Source organism: Vespula pensylvanica, chromosome 6 (genome assembly GCF_014466175.1).
Source record: "Vespula pensylvanica isolate Volc-1 chromosome 6, ASM1446617v1, whole genome shotgun sequence".
In the NCBI taxonomy this organism is placed as follows: Eukaryota; Metazoa; Arthropoda; class Insecta; order Hymenoptera; family Vespidae; genus Vespula; species Vespula pensylvanica.
Genome location: NC_057690.1, coordinates 3,283,158 through 3,291,650, shown reverse-complemented (window position 1 = coordinate 3,291,650; position 8,493 = coordinate 3,283,158). Strand labels below are relative to the sequence as shown.

The 8,493-nt window shown below is 29.3% G+C and overlaps 1 long non-coding RNA gene across 1 annotated transcript; it reads left to right on the top strand.

The window, feature by feature from the left end:
* On the top strand, nt 1-569 carry LOC122630000. The gene is made up of 3 exons (XR_006327390.1): nt 1-92; nt 185-318; nt 417-569. It is a non-coding gene; the product is annotated as an uncharacterized LOC122630000 (long non-coding RNA).
* The last annotated feature ends 7,924 nt before the right edge of the window (nt 570-8,493 follow it).

Below are 8,493 nucleotides of genomic sequence, written 5' to 3'. Positions count from 1 at the left end.
GACAGAGTTCACAGACGAACTTGAGTTGTTATCGAACTAGTTTCCTTTTACATCTCGACGAGTAAACATCGGAGCTCTCTCTTTCCAAGCAGGTAAGATTAGAAATGTAATATTTTCGATGATTTTATAATTATTTAAACATCGTATTATCTACGTACTTACAATATAATTAATTAATATTTAGAGAATAAATCATACACTCGGGAAGTAAAGTCGGTGTCGGTCGTAACAAGAAATTCGTCTTTAGTTTTTTATTTTCGTCGAAGTTCTGTTTTCATCACCTTGAAGAAAATCGTTCAATAACAACGAAGGTTGAAGGTAAATATATTTTTATATGAAACATTTTTTCAATATTATCGAGTCTTTGTTACAAGAACGATGATACTAATTACTTCGTTTCTATTTTTCTGTTTCAGAATTTCGTTGCAATAGTGCGCTAATGTAGCAATGAAGTAATCGTGTATTTGTATTTTTAATATAAAAAATAAAAAGTCGCGTAGTAGAAGCAGTGTTTGTTCGTTCGCGTTTCGCGATTTAAACAACCAGTGTTTTTGCATCGACTGCGAGCAATGCAGTCGTTAGAATCAGTGTTTAAGCTGCAAAGTTTTGTGTTTTTTTAATAGTCGCAAAAACTGTATTTATACGCGAAAGTTTCGGGAATTAACTTCAATGACCGTTCGTTGATAAATAATTATCGAGTATTAGAGTCAGTGCATCATTAAAGAGGATCTCAACCAACTTCGATATCGACCTATCTCATTTTCAACCACCTACAAATAATCTATCCTCGATTTCGACCTAATTCGCTGTACGGGTGTTTTGGAGCCATCGCAGAACTTCTCAAGTAGTAAGTGAATTTTTAAGTCCCTCCGATCACTCAATCATGTCGAGGACTAAAGATCCTAATCGACACGAGTGATTGGTTGTAATTAATTAATGAAAGAGATTTGAGTGACCACGAGTAAATTTCTTTGGAGATTTACTCCTGAATAGTATCTATTTTTTGATTTATTTATTAGATCAGAATAAGGTCTCCTTGTTCAAACGCGTTTATAATTATGTGAAATTTTGAATATTTTAATGTATTTTAAAATATTTTTCTCTCGCGAAAATAGTAAAAAATCGATATTAACGAATTCTGATAAAGAATAAGCAAGAAGACATTCGCGATGGATAATCTCTGGATTACATGCAAAACTGTATGATTTTTTTTGTAATAATTAGAATAATCGCTCGTAAGATGGAGTGTTCGAGGATTTTCCATTATATTTTTAGATAGAAATTAATGAAATATTTAATCAATTTCAATCGATAAAAGAAAAGTCTTTGTAGAGTCATTACTTTCGAAAGAGAAAAGAAACTATAAGCTATTATATATTATAGTCATTTTCAAAGGTTCACCAGAAAATTTCGAGAATGGTTCTTAGTTATACTTTAATGTTACCATGTAGTCACTCAAAATACTCTTATAATGATAGGAGTAGATTTGAATAGGATTATTTTATTTTCAATATATTTTTATTATTAAAATCGAGTAATAAATTTGTCAAAGTTCAAACAGAATCATAATTTTGTTTTAATAATATTAAGTTTTATATTAAAGTTAAATCAGAAATTTTGCACTTTTCTTCTTTTCTAAAGTTCGATTAAATTCATAATTTTATTCTTATAAAATCAAGTTATATATTAAAGTTATAGTTGTAAAATGTACAAGATACAAGAATTGTAGGGACCACTGAAAGTACATTGAAGCAACATGCACACAAAGCTGAAAGGAGCACATACGAGTACACAAGTGTGCCAAGGTCCCATTTTGTCCCGCGTACACGAATAGGATTATTTGATATTTTGCATTTTTATTATTAAAGTCGAGTCTCATGCATTTTTCAATTTTTTCTTTCTTTTCTTCCTTTTAGAGTTAAATTAAATCGAATTAAATTTTGTAATTTTTATCTTTTACAAATACTATATTATTCATTTCTATAAAATTAAGTTCAATTAAAGTCGTAGTAACGAAACGTATGATATGGCAATTGTGAGGAGCACTGAAACTGCATTGAATAAAGGTGCACATGCAGCTGAAACAAGCACACTGGGATACGTGCCAAATTCTCTCTTTGCTACGCGTTACAGGAAAAGAATAGTTGTTTAGATCAGAATCGAGAATTTATCATATTCTTTGAAAAACTTTCTTAATGTCAATTAAATTAAATTAAAATGAAAAATTTTATCTTTCGTAAGTAATATATACTATTCGTAAGTAAAATATATACTAAGTAATATACATAAATATATACTTTTTTCTTTCTTTATCTCTTTTATTTTTTATGAAATCAAGTAATGTTAGGATCATTAAATTAAGGCCTTTTTAAAATGACGAAACGTATAGGAAATAATAATTACGGGGAACATTGCAACTGCGCTGATAAAGTATATAAAAATAAAATAAGTACACTTCGATATAAACCATCTTTATTTTTATTAAGTTTAAGGGATGCGATTAAGGAACAAAAATTTTTCATTTATGATAGAAGTAATTCAATGTAAGTTAAAAAATATATTAAGTTATGAATATTTAAAAATAAAATTTACATGAACATTCGTGATATCGATTTAGATTTTTATATAGAAAATCATCAATGGGTCTCCGGAAGCAGCAACCTCCAAGTGGTGAGACCTGGGTCGGTATTACTTGCGACATATCGAAATCTAAATCTAAATTATGTAACGCAAGTACTACCGGGCGAATGGCTGCATATTTTTACGTGTGTTTTCAAAATTTTTTCTTTCCAAATTTAATTAAATATTAAAGTACTTATATTTTATATTGCTCATCATAATTACAACGAATAAACGAATCAGCTATAGTATAATATAATTTTTAAATAATTTCTTCGAGGAATGTATTGAAAAATTAAAATTTCTTTATTATCCTTATTCGTTCTTATTTATTATTCACAAACAAATAAAATTTGATACAACGAACAAACGCTCTTCAATCAATCCACGTATGGTCAAAGAAATACAATCCGGCAAAAAACTTATTTTTTGCTTTCGTCAGAAATAATTACTATTTTTATTAAATGCGAAAATTTTTATCATACTCTAACTCATTTGTTAAGTAACGTCGATAGAGAAGTAGACGATATTACAGAAGCTTATACACCGTAGGAACAGACAAATAATGGGTACAATATTCGTAATTCATATTTTGTAATTCATATCATTTATATTTCTCGGTGAAGTCCGCATACGTTACGAGAGATAAATGATGAATAATAGCCTTAAATATAACGAATAAAATAACTTTATAATAATTTCATTGGATATCATTGATAATTGTGATTGTATAACCTCGTAAATATTTTTCTATTATTTTATATAAGATACAAGCAACATAGGTTTTGTTTTATCGATTAAATACGACGAATTGATTGGACGATTATTGTTGATATTATTTCGTGATTCGTTTCCTATGGTTCAACCGGCTCTCGTATACACTTCGTACGGACGGAGCAATTTGCAAGAAATTATTGTCTCCCCTATCTCTCGCTGGGAATCTCCATTTCCCGGACGCCTAATATGCTTATAACATGGGGTTGGGTGGGGTAGACTGGACGAGGGAGGTAGGGGGAGGGGGATGGGAGGACTGGATGGTGTCGTTTGAAGGTGTGTACCTAGTCCCGACTAATCAACGGTGTCTATTATAGCCGATCGTATCGTTCTCTCACGCGGTCTTCGTATTATTAGAAGAGTACTTCAAATATGAGCCCTCGAGCGTTAAATCGATACCGAATCGATATTAAATCGATTTTAGACCGAAACGTTGAAGTGATCAGATTAAATTCGTCACAAATGTCGTTGACGTTAACTTTGAAACTACCTATATGTATCCGGATAAATCCTCGTAAAAGGAAGGGATGATGTTCGTACGAGGGTATTAATTATCGGATTATAAATTTCCCAAGATTATTTTTTCTCTTTTTTTTTTTCTTTTTTTCGAACTAATAATCAATTTGTTTGTTTCCTGTCGGTCGCATTTCAATTATCGTTTGTCATTCGTTTTCCTTTTTTTTTTGTTTTTTGCATTTAGTGTAAATTCAATTAGTCACTTCATCGATGATTTCTACAAAATCATAGGTACGAGGGGTCGCATATCCCCAACCGCACAATTTCATTACCGACGTAGCGTAAATCATTTTGTTGACATTTCAATTATTTTCGAAAATACTCTATTACTCTAATGCGATCAATAATAAGTTACTATTCGAAATAACGTACTAGGACGTGTTTCAATCACGATAAACGAACAATATTTCATTTCTTTTTTAACTAATTCATCTAAGAGAATTTCATTTCATATTTACTCAGTTTTTATCGTTCGCCGTCCAGAAAATTAATCGACGGATTCACGAGCTTGCAAGAACGTTGAAAATATGTTTAGAAACACTAATGATTTTTTTGTTCTCCGTATATTTCTTTTTCTTTTTTTTTTGCCATACATACGTACGAAAAGTAATATAATCGTTACAAACAACGCAATATAACATTTTTTGTTATCTTTTTTCTTTTTTTTTTTTTCCTTTCATTTAGCTATTATTACGTTTGAACAGTGGACAGAGAATATTCTTTCGTACGAAGTTTAAACAATCCTCTTATATATTTTCCCTCGTACAGGCTGGAACGTAGTTAATGCGTATTTCTACGTTAATACGTGCGAGAGACAAGTTTTCCTTTGTATATATATATGTGCGTGTGCGTGTATATATGTATATATGTATGTATGTATTTTCTGATATTTCATTTTCATTCGTTGTCGTTCGCAAGTGTTTTCGACTTTAAATCAATATACACGTATGTATATGTATATATATTTAGATATAGATTATATATATATATTGTATTAACTATACATATAGGTATATACGAGAATATACGTATATATAGGCACGTTTTTCTGCCATTGTCATCTGTTATGAGTACATCAAACAATTATTGCACGTGCAATCGTTTAACACGTACGTCCAGCGACATTAACAATAGTGTACGTGGTTGCATCGTTAAGTTACATGACGTTCCAACGTAATTTGTCCCTTTTATATTCCTTTCACTCGATGATGATGAACGTTTCTAATAATAAATGTGCTCTTTTTCGAAAATTTTGCATTAATTCGACATGCTGACATTTTCCTATTCGTTAATAAAGTACTAAAGTAAAATAGAGAGAGAGAGAGAGAGAAAGAGAGAGAAAGAAAATTAGACGAGAAAAATATTCAGAGATATTTTTTTCCAAGTTTTTATATTACTAGGACTTTAGTTACTCGATCGTTATCAGAATTACAAAACTGTGAGCGCCCAGAGAAAGAGGAAAAGAAAAAGAGAAGAAAAACGAAAAGGAAAAATAGATAAAGGAATGCAAAGCTCTGTTTCTTCTGTTTTCGTATTATCTGTCGTTATTGAAGAAAAGCTTTAAGGATTTTTACACAAAAGCTTTTAAAGAATACGTTCTTCCCATCGACAAAAATCATTTTATCTTATCTTTGACATCGTATTTATTTTCTCTATTATATTTTCTTGTAGATTTCAAAATATATGTTATTTATTATGAACGTTTTAACGAAAATTATTCGTTTTATATCACAGATTTATATTACCCGTTAATTTATAAATATTTTTTTTATATAATCGAAGAACGATAAGAAATTTTTGTATTATAGTTCATTTAAAAATTTATTTCTCTAATTATTAGATCGGTTTTATCAGATATTTATACGGATATGTGTGTGTATACACACACACACACACACACACTCAAATATCCACAAATAAATATTGACTTATTTCGAATTGATTGTGATATGGAGAAGTCTAATAACGATTGAAAGTTGCTAGTATAAATATTTGAGTTAACACTTTATAGATTGCAGTTTAATTAATTACTCTTAGTACATGTGAAGTGAAATCTTGAGAGTTGAGTTCGGAACACTCCTGTATATCTTTGTAACCGGTAACCAATAAATTAAACATCCGATTTTCTCGATGCATTTGGTCAATATTTCGTTTAGAATATTATTGTTTTGATAAGTACGAATAAATCTAAGTATCACGTTCTTTTCTTTTATTTTTTATTACTTTCACTTTTTTAAATAAAACGAAACGAAAGACGTTCGAAAAGAAGGAAGAAATCAGATCTGTTCTTCGTAGGGCAAAATTTAATATTTACGATTATTGTAAAGTCAAACTTGATCGATCAATCGGGCGTTAAAAAATTTTCCTTTGATAATAATAATACTAATAATAATAATAATAATAATAATAATAATGATTTTGGAAAGAAAAAAAATATCACAGAAAATCGGAGTCTTTACTATTGCCAACGAAATCGGCCTTACGCGATATGTCTTGGAAAATGATGAAGTATTTAATATAAAGTTAATGTAGCTTGCGACCGAGGGCTTGATCGATGCTATCCATCGATCAGTTTCACACCTTCGAGAAAAGAGATATAGTCGTTCGCTCAGTTCTAGTTCGTCGCTCGTCGTAGAGTCTACGCGCGGCTTAATGGAGACGTTTTTATTAAACTTTCGGTCTCTCAGTTATTTCGATTTTCTTATTCCACCTACATAAATCATGCGACTAGCTATGAAGAACGCGAATTTCATAAGAATATGCGAATAATTCTTTACGTATACGAATGTACAATATACATATACATTTGTTACATAAATTTATAATTTATATACATTTACATTTATTTACTTACACATTATACGGTTATTATATAAATTTGTATATGATGAATATAAGTATGTATCTATGTCATAGTCATGTGTATGTATATATATGTAAGTATATATGATGCGTGAGAAATTCATAAATACATTCATAATATATAAATTTGTAATATAATACGCATATAGTTGTATCTTCTATGAATATATATAGTACGAAGTATGAATAAATTTGTTAAATAAATTCACATGTAGTACACAGTTCTATTTCAATCAGAGATATTATCAATGTATTTAAAAATTTAATATGTAGTAACAGCGTGTGATATCCAGTGTACGTATATATATATATATATATATATATATATATATATATATATATATATTTTCTACGAGTATGTAAACAATCAAGTGAAATTCGAGCGAAATTCATTGACGTAATTACCGGCGAAGTTATAACTGGTATAAATTATCAAATTTTATTGTACGTTATAAATCTTGTAACCAAGTTGACCGGACATTCACGTGTTTACACATAGTTACATACATACATACGTATATTCGAGATATAAACACAACCTTTCTCATTTATAATTCGATTTACTCGGTATACCGAGAACTGTTTTTTCTATCAAAATACAGTTTTGTTTTCGAGCTTGTGTACACTTCGATCAAGTTCGATAGAAAATTAATCATTCGGTCTTTGGAGAGTATTTGAGCGAGCAACATCGTTCCGAAGATGAGAAGATATCGTTTTATCTTTTTGGTAAATAGATACGTTAAGCGTGAAGTTCATGATATCTTAAAATTTACCTATTTACTATAACAAATTAATTAACATTATTAATTTTATCCAAATACATTATCCAGTTACGATTCTGCGTTTGTCGTCGACAGATTCAATCAGTATTTTTAAACGTTTGGCTAGTATTTTAAATAAATTATCAGTATTTATAATAAAATATCAGTACGCAATATAACTTATGTAAACATGATGCAATCCTGACATCTAATTATTTATACTGTCCAAAATATATTCGTATATACTGACAAATTTATTTTATAAAATATATATAATTAATAAATAAAAATAGAAGAGTTTCTTGTGTAACATAACGAACTTATACATTAGCATTATAACAGTCTACTGTTTTAATCCTCTTTTTCTCTTTTTTTTTCTTCGGATTAACAAGAGAAAGTATTCAACAAGAAATATATAATTGTTCGCGAAATTAGAGATTTCTTTTTTTTTATTAATTAAAATTATTAATTAAATTTAATTTTTCAATGTACATATACACCTATACATGTAGCTCATTAATTTATCGTTATTCGATAGTTCATAGATATTTGAGAAGATCAGTTGACATTTGTCGAATGGACCATACTCCTCGTCTATACATATAGTACATTTATGGTGTAATCGAGCTTATCGACTAAATAAATAAAAAGTAGATCTTTTTTGTTCTTGAAATCTTTCGAAGACGATCCATTACTTTAATTCTTCTTTTCTCTCTCTGTCTGTCTCTCTCTCTCTCTCTCTCTCTCTCTCTCTCTCTCTCTCTCTCTCTCTCTCTCTCTCTCTCTCTCTCTGAAACAACAACAGAAAGTGTTCAACAAGAAGTATATAACTTATCGCGAGTTTAATTATTCAGAGTTTTGCTTTTTTTATTTGAATTAATATCATGAATTAAATTGAAATTTAAATTCACATATACCTGTATACGTACTCTCGACCAAAAAGAAGAAATATTCAATATAA